Below are 22,611 nucleotides of genomic sequence, written 5' to 3'. Positions count from 1 at the left end.
TCTGGTGTGCATCTAACTCCATTTCAGATGATTCGATCCATCTTATACTTTTCCAGCGCACTCTAATTGGTCTCGCGGCCAAGTGGTACATTGAGTTACCGCGAGGCACTTTTTATAATTTTAGTCAGTTAGCTACCTCGTTTTTAACTCATTTTCAGTTTCCAGTCCGATATGACAATGGCACGGAGTTGTTAACTTCGTTAAAGCAATCGACATCCACTTACATTTCAGATCATATACATGAGTGGAGACGTCGACGACGTTTAGTGAAGGTATTTATTCCGGATCAGATCTTGGCTGAGTGGTTTGTAAAATCTTTGTTGCCAAAGATCACTGAAGATGTTGCTAAAGCCGGAGTTGTTACTGAGGAGCAAGTAATTGCTCAAGCACAGTACCTTGACTTGGTCTATACTCAGTCAGGTACGTTACACGAGAAAATCCCCGATCTTCCCAACCAAAATCAAATCGCTGCAGCTCCTTCGGGATCTCATGCCGTCGATGGTATGATTGGTACGGTTAACACTAAAAGTAAGAAGAAATCTTCCAAGAATTCTTCTCCCATCATAACCTTGCCTGATTCCCCAACAGGAGATTATTCTGCAGAGATTTCCACCAATATTCACGTTGTAGAGTCATCTACAGCCAAATCAAAATCCGGTGGGAAGAAGAAAGGAAAGAAGAAGAATAAAACGGACAAAAGCTCAAAGGAGAAACCTGAAAAGGCAGAATCCAATGATGAAAAGCGCAAACCTCGTTATCCTTGTCTCATTTGTGATGATGAACATTTTACAAGAGACTGCCCTCATCGTACTGAGGTTGCGAAGATTGTCAAAGGTTCCCAAACTCCTGTTGTTTTGAAGGATCCTTTTCCGGCTCAAGACAGCAAGATGATAGGTTCATCCTCGAATGCCAATGAAGAACCCATACTGATGATGTCCCATGTTAGGATTGCGACTCGATCGCAAGATTATGGTAGTAAAAGTCCTGTTGATGGTAAAGAAGCAGAATCTTCTCATTCTAATCCATCAACCTCAGCTCCCGGTTCCGATCCACTACAGATCGAGAAACCTAATCCAGACTTGGTAATAAAACTGCCCGCCAAAGGTATACTTCGAAAGTCAGCTTTCAATCCACATGCGAGAGCGGCTCAGAATTATAACATTGTTGAGGATTTAGCTGTTTCACCCTCAGCAATGTCGGCTTTGGAAGTACTGCAATCATGTCCAGCACAACGTAAATTACTTTTGTCGGCTATAGGAGCTGTTGATGTTCAGGACCCGAACCTAATAATTTTCGATCTAGAAAATAGTACACCGCGTTTGCCTCATCAAATGGCTTTCCAGATTCCAGTGATAGTAAAAAACAGGCCTATTCATCGGACTGTAATTGATGAGGGAGCCTCAACGTGTATTATGTCGATACAGTGTTGGAGATCGCTTGGTTCTCCTTCACTAAATCAATCCCCGAAGATTCTAAAGGCCTTTGATGGCCGTGGGTTTCATCCTTTTGGCATTCTACAGGATTTGCCTATAGGGGTTGAAGGAAAAACCGTTAGTCTAGATGTGGAGGTGGTTGATGCCCCTCTAGATTACAACCTTCTCTTGGGTCGAAGTTGGTCTTACGCTATGACAGCAGTCGTTTCATCGGTCTTTCGAGTAATAAAATTCCCACATAATGGAAAGATCGTAACCATAGACTAGCTAGCTTACTTTTCATCCGACCCAGCCTCTTCTGAGAGTATTCAGCATGTCGGTAAAACGACTATCCCGTATAAGGATGTTGGAGTAGGACTAGTTAAAGATGCCGGTTTACTGGGAACTTTTCCTTTTCCTCCGATCAACGCATCATCTTCATTCGCAACCATTCATATGATTACATCAGACACCATTGTTTATGATGACCCTTGGATCGTCCCTTCTGAATCTGAGATAGACTTATTTGGTAATGCCATGCCTTTGAGTCCATATGAAATTGCCTATGAAGCTGTGCAGTCGTTTGCCAACCCATCTTCAACCGAAATTGACTTCATAAATGTGGTCCGTGAGGAATCACTTTTCACATCAAACTTGGATTTAATCACGTTTTCTAAACTTGTTCACTCTGACGAGCAAATTTGGGAAATCCTATGTGTAGATGATTTACCATGGGAAGATCTCCATCACAAATCTTCGTTTTTACCCGAGAATGATCGTTTTGAAAAAGATTTCTCATCAACTTTTACGACTGAATATGTCAAGGAACCTCAGAATCCAATGAAACATCCCGATTCAGAGTTAAATTTGGGAGACATCTCTCGAACTATTCCTATTGACATTTCGGTTAAGCCCGGAATTGTTGAGAACATTCATATAGGTGCCTCATGTACAGATGACGAAATTCAGCTATATAAGGCCCTATTTCAAGAATTCCGCGATGTGTTTGCCTGGTCCTATGAGGAAATGCCAGGAATTGATCCCGCGATTGTTGTTCATGAGATCAATACTTACCCGGACGCTAAACCCGTCCGGCAACGTTTGCGTCAGATTCACCCACGAAAAGCTGCTGCAATTAAAGCAGAAGTTGAAAAATTATTGAAAGCAGGTTTCATTTATCCGATCCCGTTAACGGATTGGGTATCGAATATTGTTCCGGTTAACAAAAAGCAGGGAACAATAAGAATATGCATCGATTATAGGGACATTAATCGATCCTGTCTAAAGGACAATTACCCAACTCCCTATATCGATCAAATCATTGATGATTGTGCCGGCAGCGAAATATTCTCCTTTATGGACGGTTTTTCCGGATACAATCAAATCAACATTCTACCTGCCGATCAACCAAAAACGGCTTTCATTTGTCCATGGGGGACATTTGCTTATTGCAAGTTACTTTTTGGGCTTAAGAATGCCGGAGCAACTTTTCAAAGGGCGATGTCTCATGCGTTTCATGACATCAAGCACATTGTGCAACCGTATCTCGATGATTTGCCTGCTCATTCATTGCATCGAGCTGATCACCTCGTCCATTTACGAGCAATCTTTATGAGGTGTAGGCATTATCGTATTTGGTTGAACCCACACAAATGTGTCTTCTGTATAGAAATGGGTTGATTGCTGGGGTTTGTAGTTTCGAAAGCCAGCATTCGCGTTGATCCCTCGAAGGTCGAAGCTATCATCAAATTGCCTCCTCCTTCGAGTCTTCGCCAACTCCAAAGTTTGCAGGGGAAAGCAAACTTTTTACGACGATTCATTCCGAACTACGCCGAGGTTACAAAGGGTTTTACCCGGTTGTTGAAGCAGAATATTCCATTCTATTGGGATGAGATAGCTCAGAAATCTTTTGATGCACTCAAACACGCGTTGACCCATGCACCGTTGTTGCTTCCTCCCAACTACAACCAGGATTACTTCTTGTATCTCGCGGCCTCTCATTGCACCATTGGAATGGTCTTAGTTCAGGAAGATGAATCAGGAACTGAACATGTGATATATTACCTTAGTCGAACTTTAAATCCAACTGAGCTAAAATACTCACATGTGGAGAAATTGGCATTGGCAGCCGTTCAAGCCGTCCAACGTTTTCGTCACTACATTTTACTACGTAAAACTACAGTAATTTTGGATTACAACCCTATGATCTACATTTTGACCAAGCAATTGCTAGGGGGCAAGTACTCTAAATGGATTGTTATCCTGCAGGAGTTTGACTTGGAATTTGAGAAATCCAAGTCTAAGAAATCTTTAGTTTTTGCGGAATTAATGTGTGACTTCCCGCGTGCTGACACGGAAACTGTGGCGGAGGAGCCCATTACGAACGAATCCTTGTTTCTAATCAGCACTTTAGATCCATGGTATGGGGATATCATCATTTATCTCCAGACCCAATCCTTTCGGCCAGAAATTTCAAGGTCAGAACGTCGAAAAATTCGATTCCAGTCCCAACAATTCAGGATTATTGGAGATACTCCAGGCGGACTCTGTTTTTCGACGTTGCTTAACTCACGAGGAAGTTGAAAGGGTTATAAATGACTGTCACTCTGGAGCACGTGGCGGTCATATGTCTGGGTATGCCACAGCCGAAAAGATATTGCGCGCTGGCTACTTCTGGTCGTCTTTATTTAAAGATTGTATTACGGCGGTCCGAAAATGCCACAACTGCCAAATTTTTGATCGAAAGATGCGCGCTCCACCTGTTCCTCTCCACCCTATAATTTCCGTTGGTCCTTTTGCCAAATGGGGTATCGATTTTATTACATGTAACCCTCACTCGGCCGGGGGGCATGCGTATATCATCCTTGCAGTAGATTATTTTACTAAGTGGGCCGAGGCGATGCCTACATTTGAGGCAGACGGCAAGACAGCTGCAATTTTCGTGTTCAATCATATAATTGCTAGGTTTGGTGTCCCGCAAGTGATAATCACTGATCATGGGCGTCATTTTCGAAACGTTATGATGATCGAACTTACAGGCCAGCTTGGTTTACGTCACGATAGTTCAACCCCTTATTATCCACAAGCGAATGGTCTGGTTGAATTCATCAACAAAGTTTTAGTTATCATGATTCGACGAATCATTGGGATTCATCGGTCGAATTGGCACAACATGCTATTTTCAGCGCTTTGGGCGTACCGAACTTCAGTAAAAACATCAACAGGGTTCACTCCTTTCCAACTAGTCTATGGTTTGGAAGCTGTGTTACCCATTGAATGCGAAATCCCGTCACTGCAAATGGCCATCGAGTTACTTCCAGCCACTTCTGAAGAGGAAAAGCGTTTGTTATACTTGGCTCAATTAGATGAGAATCGACGTGATGCTGCATTGGCGATTGAGACTCACGCAAAATGCATGAAAGCTCAGTATGATCGAAATGTGACCCCTCGAAATTTTTCGGAAGGAGATCTAGTCTTAGTTTACGATCAAGCTAATGATAAATTAGGCACTGGAAAATTCGTTCCTATGTGGCATGGTCCCTATGTTGTCAAGCGAAAGCTAGCAAAAGGGGCCTATGAATTGGTAGACTTTGACGGGGACTCTTTGGGTAAACCCAGAAATGGTCTTTACTTGAAGAGGTATTATGCTTAAAGAATGGGTATGGAGATTTTTAGTTAGGATAGTTTTTCTTTCTAGTTGGTGTGTTTTAGTTTAAACAATGTGCTTAGCTTAGAGAGTGTTTTTTCGTCATTATTCCTGCTTATCTTGGTTTTACTCTTGATATTGCAGATGTCGATGCCTCTCCAAACATACATTGGTTTCGCTGATGGTGCTTGTCGTAATACATGGAACATCTCTTCCGCAGCTTGGGTTATCTATTCGCCCTCTGACGAGTTAGTATCTATGCATGGGGTAAGCCTCGGTCAAACAACAAACAACATTGCCGAGTATAGTGCAGTGATTGAGTTATTATCTGAATCCATTTCATTTGGGATTCGGAGTTTGATAGTGAGGTTAGATTCTGAACTCGTTGTATTACAGCTTAATAGAGTGTATGCCATTAGAAATCCAGTGTTATTAAGATTATTTTTGAGAGTGCATCTCTTGGAACGTGAATTTGATTACATTGAATATCAGCATATTCCAAGATCTTTAAATACATTAGCAGATGCAATTGCTTCTCGAATGTTAAATAGACATTTGCAATAATCATACATGTAAATTTAAAACCATTCCATAACATGATTTACAAGATAAGCCGGTAATAGTGATATATATATATATAGGAGTGTGTCAAAAAATACATCGTCCTTGATCATAGGTTGAAAAAACACCTTATGATCGGCAAAAATGATAAGTACAAAAAACAAAAATGTCACATGTGCCCACAATAGGCGATCATCCTATCACTGGTGATGATCTCTATAAGAAACCACTGCACGAGCCACCTTGCAAAGGAACCTCCTAAAAGGTCCCGGGACTCTAATCACATAGCGCTGAAGTCGACGAGGAATGTCATCTATAGTGGTCTCGGGAATATCTCTTGTCAAGCGCTCGAGATGACCCTCCAACTCGGCCAAAACCTCTGCTGATTCGTCCTGTGGGGCTGGCACGGGTGCAACTAGTTGCTTCCTCTCGAAAGGCCGGAGAGCGGCTGGTCACTGTGGACCCACATCTGCATTTGAAACTTTTGCTATCAGTTTTGAGAAGATGAAAAATAAAAAAAATTAAAATAGGAAAAATGTTGAAAAGGATTTTACCTGACTCATCCCACTGCTCTCCTGGTGGAAGAACCATGTCTGGGTCACCACGAAAATCTAGCCCAGCGTAAGGGAAGTCTTGAATAGAAAAGACCTAGTTTTCCAGCCATTGGAAATACTCAGGTTTGAATCGAGCAACCTTTGTCCTCTCGTCCGGGTGACGGGCCATAACTGCGACCCATCGCATCAGTTTGGGCTCTCGAGGAAGCCCAGCTCCAACGGTAAGGTGCTGTGGGATCAGCATAGGAACCCTCTCCAGGCCAAAACTCACAACCAAAGCCCCATAACCAAAGGTCTTTAGTCGTCCGTTCTTGGCCCTGGTCAGTTGGCCTTTCACATTGGCCAACACAACATCGCACCAGTTGAAGATGGTGCCTTTAAAGCAATCAACTGCCATACGCATCTGGGATCCGGTGGCAATATGTAATGCGGTAGCTCCGCAAAGTCTGGTGACAGTGAACGCAATCACCATGAGTTTAGGACGGGATATGGTCTTTATGTCTATCCCTTTGTCTCTAGCCTGGCTGTTGCAGTACTCTAGCCTGAGGCTATCGAAAGACTGGCCACCTGCCCTAGCCACAAACAGAGTCAAGTCTTCGCCTCTCTTAGGAAAACCAGTCAAGAAATATATGTATGCTAGCTCGATTTCGAGCTGGTGGCCGCCAATGAAGAAGCACTGGTCCTGTACGCTCCATCTGTCAACCAGCCACTGTAAGAAATCCACCTGAGCCCTCATGCCAGGAATGGCCCAGAATTTGTACAAGCCGCACGCCCTCAAAGCATCAAGTGAAGGCTGATGATTCCATGCGGTAGCATCCACGTCCTCATGCTCTCGTTCACGCCAATCTAGCATGATGTACTCTCTGCATCAAGTATAAAGACAAATTAAATTGCTAGAAATTATTTTGTGTGGTCCATTTTTGAGAATTTTTGGGTTAAAAACCCTTGCGACGGGGACCGCACCCTCCGGGTTAGACACAGTGCGTGGGACCGCACTTTGTCTACATGGAAGGTGCGGACCCCGAGCTTTTTCCCAATGGAGAAAAAGTTGGGGTCCGCAGGCCCGCAATGGTAAACCTGCGGGCCCCCGCGCGCGAGTTTTATGCCTAAAAACCCTCCCAAAAATGAAATAAATGACTAAAACAAAAAATTAAACGGTTAAAAATGAAGAGTAGGATGATGTGGATTACCTGGAGAAGACGGCGTTCGATTCCTACGGTTGGATTTTCCGCAATCTTCACGGGAAGTTTTTTGAGCAAAAGCACTATTTTCTCACCCAAACTCAAACGGTAAAAATGAATTGACAAAAGCCCTTTTTATAAGTTTTTTGAGTAAATAAATTGCAAATTTGTTTATGTTTCACTTTGAAAAGGTATTTTTACGACATTTTTATCTATTTCAAACAGGTATGAGTAATGTTTGTGTTTTTGTGCAGAATAAAGGATTATTCAGGCAAAATCTATCATTTTCGACGAAAAAACATGTAGAGTCACCTTTAAGCTCTTTTCTGACTCCTGAAACATGAAAAGATTGCCGAGTGTTTCTTTCAAACTCGTTAAAACGAAATTAAAAGACGGTCCACTTACAACTCTTTTCCGACCATAAAAACATGAAAAGATTGCCGAATTTTTGTCGTTTCAAATTCGATATTGGTTATAAAACGACGTGTCGTTGATCGCTTTTTACTTTTTTGGGTCAAGGGCACTAATAACGAAAAGTACTCCTTGGTCGTAAAAGATCGAGCGGTTCTCTCAAGTATTATTTTATACTTTTTCGGGCTTGGGAGACACAAATTTACGAAAAAGGTCAACCCTGGAGTCTTCTTAAGTTTTTTCAGATTCTCTAAAATTGAAAAACGCCGAGTTTCTCCTATACTGGAATCGTTAAAATTTCACAGTAAAGGACCTGTTCAATTAAAAACAGGAACGAACCACTCCTTCTTAGGGTGTGAATTTAAACTAAGTTGGACTCATCCGAAGGATGAGCTTATAATCAAGCAAATGTTATCCTCCTCAAGCTTGTCAAAAATAAAGAGGTACCTGCCAGAAATGGTGGGGGAAAAGAGAGAAAAATGAGTCTGTTTGTCATACTTTGTAACCACTCTTGAACACGACACTTTCATTCACCTGGGTTGGGAAATCCTTTGCCTAACAGTTGATCAAACCACATTGAAAGTCTTCAGCCGGTTTCTGGGTATTAACTTTGGGTCAATTGTCACCAAACCATCTGCCGTTTCGTTATGTGTTCAAGAGGTCACTGCCAATAAGCCATTCATCTGCAAAATATCTGTCATCCATCTTGACCATCCCTGAGTCAGTCCTTGCAACTAAATTTCTTCAACTTGATCTATGATTTCGTGTTGTGGGCTTGCCTACGACGGATCACTTTCTATCGACATCAGCTCATTATCTAGAAAGATGATCTAGAAATCGTCAGTACCTTGAAATCTGCATGCCTCAATGGCAGGTTTCTCGCCTTTGACGACAGTTTACATCATTGACTTTCGATCAAATGATTCCGTGACATGTTCGACATCAACACATTTATTCGCATCTCATGGATTGTACTTGGTACTTTGAGAGCCATTGACATCATTGGTGGTTTCTCTCACACTTGTTAACAGTTTACATCATTGACTGGTAATCAAGTGGTTTCTACCATGTTCGACATCAACACATTCATTCGCATGGATAGAATCGTACTGTTTTGGGAAGTAGAAATGAAGACCCTGGATCTAGTTTCCACAATCCAGGCTGCGAGGAATTTTGTATTCATTATATAATGGACTATTCATAAACAGATGGCTGCGTCCATACTGTGTCCACATGAGTCTATACTTGTGATGTTTTACAAGATCATTCCTGTATCAGAGTAGTAGTTAGTTTTCTAGTCAGTTTTGATCTGAGTATGGGAATGCCTACCTCAGCGATGATATGATCTCATATATATATCTTGCATTGAATGTTTTTACAGGTTCCAACCGGGCTCTCCACAAGATGATCCTCGAAATGATAAAGTACTTCACTCTTCCTAAATGATAAATGAATTCCTCATCTACTACAGACTTCGCACTTTAGGGGGCAATTTGTTACACAAAAATATCATCACCATGATTATTTGCAGTCAGTATGGGTCTATCATCACTTGTACTATCCTCCTAAGCAAGTCTCAGACCTCAGCTCTTCAAATCAAGCTTTGGAAATGAGAGAAAGACATTAAAAATCAATGTAACTCTGGTTCCGCATTTTCTCTCACTGTCACATGCAGTCCCGCACCTTTTGTGTACAAAAACTGCGGACTTTCCCGCTCTGTCCCTAACGGTGTAGGTGCGGACCCCTGTGAAAGTCAAAAGGCGCAAGTTTTATCTTAAAAAACTCACTTTGGGTTAATTCTAGAGGTTTCTAGAAGCAATTTTTACGTGGATTGTTCACTCTGAGGTGGTTCATGCATCCCAAAAGAGAAGGAGCTAATCCCTTGATGAGAGGAGCTATCCCTTTGAAGGAGGGCTTTATCCCTTTGAAGGAGGACCTAGTAACCTCCCTCCATTGCACTATAAATACAGGCACTGGGCTGGTTGCTGAAGAGGTTAGAAGCTGAACATTTTTGAGGGTAAATGCTGGTGAAATCAAGACTTCCTAGTTAAGCCTAAGAGGAAAGATCACATACCTTTTTGGTTTCATTGGGGAGTGAGTGAAACGTGTCAAAGTAGAGGAGACTTCTTGTTGGACCCTGGGAGGAGCTTGTACAGCGTCAAGGCAAAGGTTGTAAAGTTCTTCTTCTTTTGAATTAATACAAACAAACTCATTTTTCTCAACAAGTATCTTATGTTATTTTTTTCATGGACTCCTTGACTTTCATGTTAAATATGTTTTATGCAATTGGCTTTTCAGGTGCTATTTAATTTGTTTGCCTTGTTTGTGTTTGCAGATTCGGGAAAGGAGCTCATTTGGATCGAAGGAGCGAGGGCATCCACAAGCTTGCGTTGGACCTAAGGTAGGCCCTAAAAACACTTTTTTGCTATTGTTTATCAAAGCATATTTAGAGAAAGATAGTGTCTGGTTGGTTTGCTTGTCATTAGGTCTTCTTTAGATTCTAGGAAGGTCTATCTTGTCTGCAAGATCGACTTATTCCGTGTGACATGAATGATTAATTTAGTTTAGGAACAAAAATATGACTAATTAAAAAGTACTACAATAATACAAATTAGTCATTTATGTTTGTCATTTTAATTGTGTCACTTCAACATGAACTTACAACTAGTGATAAGGGATTCAAAGGTTGTTATAAATTGGCTAAAAGGTTATACTTCCTTAAACATTTCATTATTGGATCAATAGATGTTAAGAGTTATGGAGTTGATAAGAACCTCCAAGGTTATATCCTTTAATCATATTCACAAGGAAATAAATTCAAAGGCTTACAGCTGAGTCAAATACATTATGAAGAATACCTGCAAAGAGAATAATACATTATGGAGAATAGTAAAACAAACCATCTTCCTCAATATTAGATTAACACCTAATTTAACATTGCAAAAAAAACAAAACCAACAACAACACCACCACCTATAAATATATTTATACCTTCTTTACTCTTTAATAATTATGAAAAATTTAAAATAAATATATAAATTTATCTATAATTTCTTCCCCACATTAATTGTGATGACCATTGTTGACTCCTAAAATCCCAAAAAAAAAACGTCTTCTAAAAAGGCCTTTACCCCAACTAACCATAAAAGTGAACTGGTAAAGTTGCTAATCAACTATAAATTCAAGAGTAATACCTTAGTTTTCAATAGTAATACCTTAGTTGTGTGGAAAATTTAAAAATTGCTGTTTATATTCTTCAAACACCAAACCAAAGAGCCCTTTACCATAAAAGTGAACTGGTAAAGTTGCTAATCAACTATCAATTCAATAGTACTACCTTAACTGTGTGGAAAATTTGAAAATTACCCTTTATCTTCTTCAAGCACAAAAATAAAGAGCAATGCCCTAGTTTGAAGATAGAGTAAGTTACTTTTCTGACAAGAAAAATATATGCCTAAACTACATTCGAGATTGTGTCATGTGTCTATTCATATTTTATTGCACTGGTTCTTATCACTAGTTTGCCAACATGGCACATAAGCATGCTTCATTTTCAAAGGAATTGATATTATACACCAACAACATTGTCGTAAGTTTTCTGGTTCTAGTTGCAGGGCTCAAGCATCTCGATCCTAACAAGAATGCCTCAACAAAGACGACAAAACGAAAGGAGGAAATCAAAAATGTTTTCGTCAGCCTCAGATACTCACAAATCCTTATGAGGTATTCATCGGAAACCCTTGTGAGGTATTTATCAATATTTTAAAATTCTTGTTCCCCACTCAAACTCAAAGAAGATACACGATTTTTAATGGTCAAATCTATGTTTATTACATCAACCCTTGAAAACTGAATTCAGGGATGTACACAAAAATTACTAATTATTTATACTTTAAAAATGTGAACTTTTCTTTCAAATCCTAGACCAAAAAAATATTGGATTTTACCTCAAATCCTAGACTGATGAATCATTGGTTATCTTGAAAATTTACCCAATATTCATGCCACAACATTTTTGTTTATTTCTTCTCATACATTGATTTTGATTTCAAACTTTGAATTAATTATTATTCATTTACCTTTTTGTCTCTATTTATAGCTCCAAGGTCATTGCTATTAATGTTGTTTACTTAATATTCATACCTTTGGATATGTAATCTTAAATTCATCAAGTTTTGTTTCAAAATTTCAAGTCCCAAACCATTTCCATTTGAAAGTTCCCCCCCATACTCTGGAAGCATTGCAATTGGTCTGAATAATTCGAGCACCACAAGTGGCCTATTTCCATGGGCATGAGGGCCCTCAAAATATGAATCAATACTCACATGCACTTCCTTCATATTCATGTGAGGGGGTACTCTTCTCCCAAAATATGTCCCCAACTACTTGTTTGTGTCTTTAGGAATTGGACCTTGTTAAATGGATGGATGCAAGACCTAATTGATGATGTAGTAGTTCAATGGAGAAGGAGGTGATCCTTTTGGTTATGTTTCATAAGTTGTTTCGACCATTTATGCTCTGTCTTGTATCCTAGACTTGTATGTTGCACTGATTCCACGTGTTTGACATAATTTCAGTCCCGGTAGGGGATGCTCAGGCCTAGTCCTGAGGTTGATTTTGATTTTTCAGCATTCTTACCATGTCCTTACTGAATTCTGAAGGTTGTAGCAAGTTCTGGGCAGAGGTCGGAATTCTGGGCTAGAAAAGTGGCTTAAATCCCAGGGTCTCTGGCACATAACTGACAATTTTGGTCCATAGTCGCTGGTAGGTAGGCCTGTGAGAGTGACTTTAGGTTGATGGCCACTCCCTTACCCATAGCATGAGAGTGACTTTAGGTTGATGGCCACTCCCTTACCCATAGCATGAGAGTGACTATGGCCTAAGAGGTCCAGAACAATAGTGGGACCTAGGGACAGGCTGTGTGAGTGGCTGACTTGTCTCCTGAGGGTTTTCTTGATGAAGTTGAATGAATGTGCGTGATGTTCCATCGGTTCCACTTCCTTAAGGTAAAATAGGAGGTCGAATCTGATCATAGTAGCCTCTTGTCTCATGTTTACCCCGATTGTCATGGTTACTTTGGGTAGACCTGGGAGGGGGTGTTGCGGATTGGTATTAGAGCATGGTTCACCCCTCAGACTGGATGAGTGGTGTGCGTTGGTCATGCATGCATGTAAGTTGCTTGTGTGTCCCTTATAATTGTGTTCCATGTGCTTCTTGCATTGCATCACGTTGGTCATGGTTGTAGTAAGGTTATCATGAGGAACTTTATATGATTTTGTGGAATGTAACGTCAGAAGTATATGAATGGTTACTTGATTATATGCAACTTATACATAGCTTTATTATATGTAGCTTGATCACATCCTTGTATGTTGGGTTGCACTCTTGATTGTTTGATTACATGTATCAGTCTTGTAGGTTGGTTACAAGAATTGATTTCTTATGCTCGACTACATGCAGTTATGCGTATGTGTAGTTGATTAGGCATTGTTTATGCATGTTGATGGTTTCATGTGGCAATTTGTACAATGGAATAACGGTTGTTGTCATGCATAAGGTGATAGCATGCATTGTTGATATGGTCTTGCATTGATGACTGGACCCTACCTAGAAGGATGTTTATGTGTTGATGAATTTATTCGATATATGTATATATTCTATTATGATTATGTTATATATGTATCACGCTGATTTGATGATATTGCAGACAAGGTATCCTCCTTGAATTATGATAAGGTATGTTGGTTTATTGTAATTGGTTTAGCTAACATAGTATGTCTTGTAGGAAAGAGATTAGATGGCTAGCAAGGTGGTAGACTACATAGGATCTCCCTATGCATCATATGAGCAGCGTGGTGTGGGGCATTCTTCTGATTTGGTAGACACATTGAGAAGCTTGTGGGAAGAAATAAGGAGTTGCAAAGAGGACAATGATAAAATCATGCAAGCACAAGAGAAACAAGCAGAGGTGAATGCAATACTACTTCAAAGTTTGTCAGAATTGCAGCGACAAGGGCCACTTGAGATCAGCCATGGGCAAGAGGATAGAACTAATGGGGCATATGGTAGTAGGTCTCCTAGCAAACACAGGTCTTATGGTGGGGATAGGTCGGATAAATCTAACATGATCATAGATGGTAGGTTGTTGGAAACTCCAGATAGGAGAGTTACTGGACACATGTACTATTCTAGTTCTGGTTCTGACAGGCATCATGATCGTCATCGCTATCATCCTTCCAGGAGGAGTGATAGGGGATACTTTCCAGATGAGTTCAAGAAAGAGAAGCCACCTAACTTTGATGGAGAGATGAATAAATCATAGGATGTAGAGGCATGAGGAAATTCTTTAGATTACATGACTATTTAGAAAACATGAAAGCAAGGATAGCCCTTTTCAGTCTCAATGGTAAAGCAAATATTTGGTGGGAAGATGTGAATAATTTTAAAGGTATTGATGAAGATGATTTGACTTCGGATGCATTTGAAAGGCTCTTCAAGAAGAAGTACTTTTGGGAGAGGTACTATGATGACAAAGTTAAGGAGTTTTATGATTTGCGGATGGGTTCCATAACAGATGATGAGTATACTAGCAAGTTTTTAGAGTTGTTGAGATATGTGCCTTACCTCAAGGAGGAGAAGGCCAAGATTCAGAGATTCATCAGTGGACCGACAATAGCATACAGAGACCAGATTGAGTTCGATGAGCCTAGATCATTGGAGGAGGCCATCCAAAAGTTGAATCATTGTTATAACAGTCAAAGTGCAAAGTTGAGCGGAAGCGTGACTTGAAAGGAAATGAGAAAGTTAAAGGAAAATGGCCACCAAAGCGAGGAAGAACTCAAGATGCAAGTGAGAAAGAAAATGCAGTTCCTTACAAGAGATTCAATACAACTGAGAAAGGACATAGAGAGTAACATACTAGAGGCGGTGGTAGAGAAGCATTGTAGTGTTGGATATGTGGTAAGGATCATCGTAAGAAGGACTGTCCACAGTATTAGAGTGGTGATAGACCCCAGATCTATAATGCCCAAGGTGCACATATAGTTGGTGATGTTGGTCATAACATTCCTTGGATCCATGCAGTTGTGGACAATAGGCATCATCAGGCATCAATCATTGAGATGGATGGTAAGATTTGTGATCAAGTTGTTTCTATTTTGATTGATCCTATATCTAACTATAGTTATATTAATCCCAACCTGGTGGATAAGTGTGGTTTGAGAAAATAAGTGCATGCATAATCTTGGTTGGTTCAGTTGCGTACAAGTACAAAGAAGCAAGTTCACCACTGGGTAAGAGCTTGTGCATTTTAGTTAAATGGTATGCCTATAGTAGCACACTTGAATGTGTTTCCATTGGGATCGTATAGCATGATTTTGGGTATGGATTGGCTATACCTTCACAGAACCAAAGTGGATTGCTTCGACAAGGCCATTGAGTGTGTGGATGATAGTGGGGAAAAGAGGACTTTGCAAGGAAAGAAGAAGCCTACATCAGTGAGGATGGTTACCGCTATGCAGGCTAAGCGTAGTCATAGAAAAGGTTGTGTGATGTTTGCAGTGCACATTTCTAGTGACAAGGGTAAGGACGTTGAGGATGTAGATGTATTGAGCATGTACCCAGTTTTGCAGCAGTTTCAAGATGTATTCCCTGAGGACATTACAGAGTTGCCACCTCATAGGGAGGTAGATTTCTCTATTGAGTTAGTGCCAGGGGCAACTCCAACATTAAAAGAACCTTACAAGATGAGCACACCTGATTTGGTAGAGTTGAAGTTGTAGTTAAAGGAGACACTTGACAAGGGACACCTTAGGCCAAGTATATCTCCTTGGGGTGCACCAGTGTTGTTCGTAAAGAAGAAAGATGGTACTCTCATGTTGTGCATTGACTACAAGTAATTGAACAAGGTAACAATCAAGAATAGGTACCCTTTTCCGAGGATTAATGATTTGTTTGATCAGTTAAAGGGAGCAACAATATTCTCTAAGATCGACTTGAGATTGGGATACCATCAGGTACGCATCAAGGAAGAGGATATCTTCAAGACTACGTTCAGGACCAGGTATGGGAATTATGAGTTTTTTCTTGTTCCATTCGGTTTGACTAATGCTCCAGCTACATTTATGTGTTTGATGAATAGTGTGTTGCATCCTTACCTGGACAAGTTTGTTATTGTATTCATTGATGAGATACTGGTATATTCTAAAAATGAGGAAGATCATGTCGAACATTTAGCAGCAGTGTTGAGGTTGCTAAGAGAGCATCAGTTGTATGCTAAGCTTATCAAGTGTAGCTTCTTTCAGACTGAGGTACACTAATTGGGACATGTTGTCTCCAAGGAAGGAATTGTAGTAGATCTAGAAAGGATAAGGGCTATTATGAAGTGGGAAACTCCGAAGAATGTGGATGAGGTGAGATCATTTATGGGATTGGAAGGTTACTACAGGAGATTCATTAGGAACTTATCATGCATTGCATATCCTATCACATCATTGCAGCGGAAAGGTAAGAAGTTTGAATGGACAAAGGAATGTGAGGCTAGTTTTGAGAAGCTGAAGAAATTGCTGACACATGCACTAATGATGAAGATTGCAGATCCAGACAAGGAGTTTGTAGTGTGTATAGATGCTTGCAAGAGAGGACTTGGTGGAGTTCTCATGCAATAAGGAAAGGTAGTGTGCTATGAGTCACGGAAACTAAATGAGCACTAGTAGAACTACCCAACAAATGACCTTGAGTTAGCAGTGATCATACATGCATTGAAGATGTGGAGGCACTATCTTCTTGGCAGGATATTTGTACTAATGAGAGGTCACAGTGGGTTTAGGTATTTGTTTGACTAGCCGAATCTAAATGCCAGACAAGCTAGATGGTTGGCCACCCTTAGTGAGTTCAACTTCAAGATCAGATACATCAAAGGGAAGGAGAACTAGGTTGCAGATGCTCTTAGTAGGAAGGTATAGGTAAATCATATAGCAACTATGAGCTCTTATGGGACAGAGTTACAGGATAGGATCTTGCAGGCAGGACAACGGGATGAAAAATACATGGAGATCATGCATAGGTTACAACAGAGTACAGGTATCGATATAAGTGATCAAGATGCAAAATATCATCTCATGGTAGATGTCTTGGTGAGGTTTCGAGACAGGATCTATGTGTCGAATTGCAGTAAGCTCAATAATCTTATCTTGAGAGAGTTACACATCAAGCCATAATCGAGTCATCCAGGATATCAGAAGATGTTGACGACGGTGAAGAAATTCTACTATTGGCTGAATCTGAAGAGGGAAATGGCAGAGTTCGTGGTTAGATGTTTAGATTATTAGCAGGTAAAGGCAGAATGCAAGCATCCAGGTCATCTACTATAGCCTATTGTGATTCCATAATGGAAATGGGAGGTCATTTCCATGGATTTCATCACAGGTCTTTCGAGGAATGTGAAGAAGTGTGATTTTATTATGGTCATGGTTGACAGGTTGAGCAAGGTAGCCCACTTCATTCCAGTGAACAATACATATTTAGCCAGTGAGGTAGCATAGGTTTTCATTAGAGAGATAGTAAGCCTGCATGGCGTTACAAAGAAAATATTGTCGGATAGGGATGCAAAGTTCATTTCCAAGTTTTGGAAGGAGCTATTTGCAAGCTTGGGTACAGAGTGGGCCTTCAGCACAACTTATCATCCATAGAAAAATGGACAAATAAAGAGGGTCAACATGATTTTGGAGGATACACTGAGGATGTATGTGATGCACCAGTAGAGGAAATGGGAGGAGTATCTTCCTTTAGCTGATTTCGCATACAACAATGGTTATCAGGAGTCATTGAAGATGAGTCCTTTCGAGGCATTGTATGGATGGAGTTGCAACACTCTCATCAGCTAGAGTGATCCAGTGAATAGGGTACTTATTGGACCGAATATGCTGGTAGACATGGAGCAGGAAATGTAGGTTATAAAGAGGAGTCTTAAGGCAACACAGGATAGGAAAAATAGTTATGTAGATCAACACAAGGTATTCAAGGAGTTTCAGGTTGGGAAGCGTATTTACAAATCAAGCCCAAGAAAACATCTTTTGAGGATTGGTTCATGTGCCAAGATGGCACCACGGTATTGTGGGCCTTTCGAGATCTTTGATAGGATTGGACTAGTGGCATATGGACTTGCACTACCTCCAATAGTGAAAGTCCATGATGTTTTCCATATTTCATTGGTTAGAAGTATATAAAGGATGTTGATCATGTTATTGATTAATCTGTATTGTAGGTGGAGCAAGAAGGAGAGTTCCAGTTGGAGCCTTAGTGCATATTGTAGCGGAAACATCTCATGCTTAGGAACAGAGCCAAAGAGAAAGTTAAAGTGCAGTGGAAGCACTTTGGGCCTAAAGAAGCTACATGGGAGATGACAGATCAGATGCAGGCCCGATATCCTTCATTTTTTGCTGGTTGAGGCAAAGCAGTTTTGGTTTGATGTTGGTATATGTTTTGTTGATGTTATGGTATATGTATGTATATGTATACGAATGTAAATACCACCATGAGCTAAGTTATAGAGCTCCAATAAGCAGTATGGGTGTCATGTTATTATGGTTGTTATATTGTCATGAGGTTTTGCTTTTAAGCAGGTATTTCATTGTAAATACCACAACGAGCTAAGTTATAAAGCTTCATGGGAAATATATTTTCTTTTCAACGGTTTTGTTGAGGTCATGGTGTGGTTTAACACCAATGATGGTGTTCCCCAAAGGGGAGGGTTCTATAACAACCCTGGTGAAAAGTTCATGTAATAAAAGTTAATAAAGGAAAAATAAGACCATGGGTAAGGGACATGTATTCCAAGCTTAATGTTGGGAAAATGTATCCTAGTGGGCATTACTGGATGTGTGTTTTGGCTAAGGAAAATTGGCAAAGGCATTGAAAGGAAAAAAATGCATTTTGGCACATTTATTTATGAAAATAAAGGAAATTAGGAGAAAAGTAAGGTGAAAGGTCACAGGTTGCATGTGAGGAGGAAATTGAAGGAAAATAATGGAAAATGAAGAAATTAGAGGCCTCATGCATAAAAAGGCTTTTGAGGATCAGTTCATGGCTTTTGTCAAGTTCAAGTTTGGAGCTCTCTCATTATTCTCTCTCTCTCACTCTCTTGGTCACTTAGAGTTTTCTTGGAGCACTCTAACTTTGGATCAAGGAAGGAAAAGAAAGAAAAGGGAAAGGAAGGAAAGCAAGGATCAAGGAAAGGAAAGTAGGATCAAGCAACTTCAATAGGAATACTTGCAGGTAACCTTTTGCATGTGTGATTTCCTAGCTGGTTTGGAGATGCATGACTTTGCATGTTGGTATATGGTTCTCTTGCTGTTGGTGGCATGGTTTTGTCAGGTTATGACAATGGTTTTTAGCCTAGCCTTGAATTTTTCCGATGCCATGGTATTTTGGGATGTTTATTTCGGTTTTTGAGCTTTGGTTTGCTGGATGGATTTTAGAATTAAGGGCAGAGGTGGTCTCAAGTTCCATTCCCAAAGGCCTAGGAATCCCTTGACCGATTTTGGCGGGATACACATTATAGCTTGAGGGCGATGTCTCGGTTTAGGGCCTAGTGATCCGAGCTTGGATTGCGGTAAATCCACAGAGACAAGGAGATGGAAAATTCCTCAAGGATTGTGATGGATTCCATATGATATTCCAAGTTATGTTCGGAGCACCGGTTTTAGTGATCCAAATTTAAACAGGAATGCAACAAATTACAGATATAACCATACATTTAGAGATGTAGCAGAAATAATACTTCACTTCATTACTGTAAAATACTGAAATATGCTTACAAACAACAATGGAAATAAACTAGTTAGGGGGATGGTAGCTTATCTTTGAGAAGAGATGTGGCGGATACATGCCTCTGAACTATGTTACAATGAGGCTCGAAGGCCTATTTATTGTTGAGAAACAATGGAAAACCCTAAACATCCAAAAACCTAACCCTAGAAGATGAAACGCCAAACTGTGGGCCCCATTTGGGTAAATTGGTACATCAACTTCCCAGGGTCGTAACTTTGGCATACGATCTCTATTTGACATGCACAATATCTCGTTAGAAAGATCTACCCGATAACTACAACTTTGGGAAGAGCAACATTAATCCATGGACCATGTTGCTCCCAGTTTTCCCAAAAAATGTCGTTTAGGGCCTCAAAATGGCTCCGGAAGTTCAGGACCCAAAAAAATGCTAAAAATAGTAACTGTTCTACAATTAAGGAAACTAAAAAGATGAAAGAAACAATGGTGGGGGTCTAAGTGGACTTGGCGGGTGGCCACCAATATCCGCCTTGATCATTCCTCCCCCCTAGGAAGCAATGGTCCCCATTGCGTTGAGTTCCTCCATGAGTTGAGGAAACTTCTACTGAACTTGGTCCCTGGTGAGCCACTTGCCCTGGTGAAGGAGTTCGCCTGCATTGATAACTCGATACAGTTGGATATTCTGCTGACAAGTGTGCTTGATCTGTGTGTCCATGATTTGATCAGTTGCATCTTGTTCCATGCAATCTGGATTTAACTCTGTGGTGTGAGCTATTATGCAATGTTAGATGTGTCTAGTAATGGTGGAAAGTATGGCTGAAGGTGGTCCACATTTAACACTGGGTGCAGGCCAAGGAATGGGGGAATGCTGAGCTCAAATGCATTGTCTCCCACAACCTTGGTAATGGTGTAAGGACCATATCGGAGTGGTCTGAGTTTTCAATAGGCTCCAGTAAGGCGTTCTTTTTGCAAATGAAACCAGACTTTGTTGCCCACCTAAAACTTGTGTGGCACCCGATGTTGATCATGTCGTTGCTTCTACTTGGCATTTTATTTCTCTAAAATGTCGTGGACCTGCTAGCGAATATGTTGGATGTGCTTAATGAGGCTATTTGCCTTATCTGTTTCGGATTGGACATGAGCCGAATCTGCATGAGTAGCTGCAAATGACATGGCCACATCAATGGGACATAGTGGCTGGAATCCCAAGCCCACCTAAAAAGGGATGTGGCCAGTCGAGCTGTGGAGAGCCCGGTTGGAGCTGTGCTGAACATAAGGGAGGCTTTCATCCCATGTGCGCAGATGCTTTGAGTTGTACATGTGCAAAATGTGTACAATGATCCTATTGATAACCTCTGTCTAGCCATCAGTTTGAGGATGGAGGGTTGTGGACTTAGTGAGTTTGGTGTCCAACATTGACCAAAGACTGGACCAAAATGTACAGAGGAACCTGCTATCCCGATCTGAGATGATAGACCATGGGATCCCAAAGTGTACCCACACTCATTCAAAGAAGAGTGTAGCAGTGGCTTCTGCTGTGATATTCTTCTTGCAGGTCGCCATAATGGCCATCTTTGAGAATCTGTCGACGACCACAAAAACACAGTTGTTTCCATGCGTAGTAGAAGGAAGGCCCAACATGTAATCCATGGAGATGGATTCCCAAGGTCGACTAGGGGTAGGCAGTGGGGTATAGAGGCCTTGCTTCTTGATGGTTGGTTTGGCAATGGCACACGCAGTGCATGATCTAATGTACTTCTCGACATCTTGTCGAAGATTCAGATAATAGAAATATTTTTGCAGTATTGACACTGTTTTCTCGACCCCGAAATGCCCAGCAGCCCGATTATAGTGTGCTTCCCAAATCATCTTGGCATGCTCGCTTGAAGGAACACAAAGATGACCCAGGTGGCATAATAGGGCATCCTGGAGGTGAAAATTTGGAACATGTTGACCCTCCAAGAGTGTCTAGTATGTGTGGCTGAATTCTAGGTCGCTTTTGTAGAGAAGTGGCCAATCAGAAGTCTCATGCCCACAAGAGTTGAGCACGGTGGTTAACGCCATGATCGGTGGTCGACTGAGGTAATCTGCAACATTATTGATGCTGCCCTTCTTATACTTGATATTCAAATGGAACTGTTGTAGGTATGTGGACCACTTCTAATGGCGATCATTTGCATTTTCCCTTAGGTCTGTATGAACTGCAGGGGTTGGTGGTCTGTGTGGATGACCGTTTCCTTCCCCAAAATGTAATGCTTCCATTGTCGCCAAGCCTGCATAATGGAATACATCTCTTTGTCATAAGTGGGATACTTCTAGACTGTGTCTGTAAGTGTCTCACTGTGGTATGCCACTGGATGCCCGTGTTGAGTAAGGATTGCAACAATAGCATAGTCAGAGGCATCTGTCTCGACCTCAAATGGTTGTTGCAAGTCTGGTAATGCGAGCACTGGTGCCAAGTAGAGGTGATATTTCAACTCTATGAATGCCTTCTATTGAGATTCAGACCAAAATAATTTTTCTTTCCCTCCTCCTCTGGTGACTTGACTCAAGGGCCAAGTGATATGAGAAAATCCCAACACGAACCTGTGGTAGAAGTTGGCAAGACCTAGAAATCTGTGGAGCTCTATCAAAGTGATGATGGCCAATCTCGAATGACTTGGATCTTGGCTGGATCCACATGCACCCCCCGTTCATCAATAAAGTATCCCAAATCCTGAACCTGGGTCATGCCAAAAGTACATTTCTCCAATTTGGCATATAACTTGTGTTGCCGCAGTGTTTGGAGAAACTGTCGGATGTGGTGGAGGTGCTCTTCCCAACTCTGGCTGAAGATTAGGATGTCACCCAAGTATACCACTACAAATGAGTTGGTGAATGGCCACAAGATGTCATCCATTAGCCTCATGAAGGTTGCAGGAGTATTCGTCAATCCGAAAGGCATAACCAACCATTCGAAAAGGCCCTCCTTGGCTTTGAAGACAGTCTTCCACACATCGGAGGGTTCAATTGGTACCTGGTGATATCCTGACTTCAAATCGATCTTGCTAAAATATTTT

The sequence above is a fragment of the Pinus tabuliformis genome, chromosome 6, assembly GCF_031772625.1.
Source record: "Pinus tabuliformis cultivar Carrire ecotype Pingquan chromosome 6, CPIR1, whole genome shotgun sequence".
NCBI classification, from domain to species: domain Eukaryota; kingdom Viridiplantae; phylum Streptophyta; class Pinopsida; order Pinales; family Pinaceae; genus Pinus; species Pinus tabuliformis.
This window is presented reverse-complemented; position numbering follows the sequence as displayed.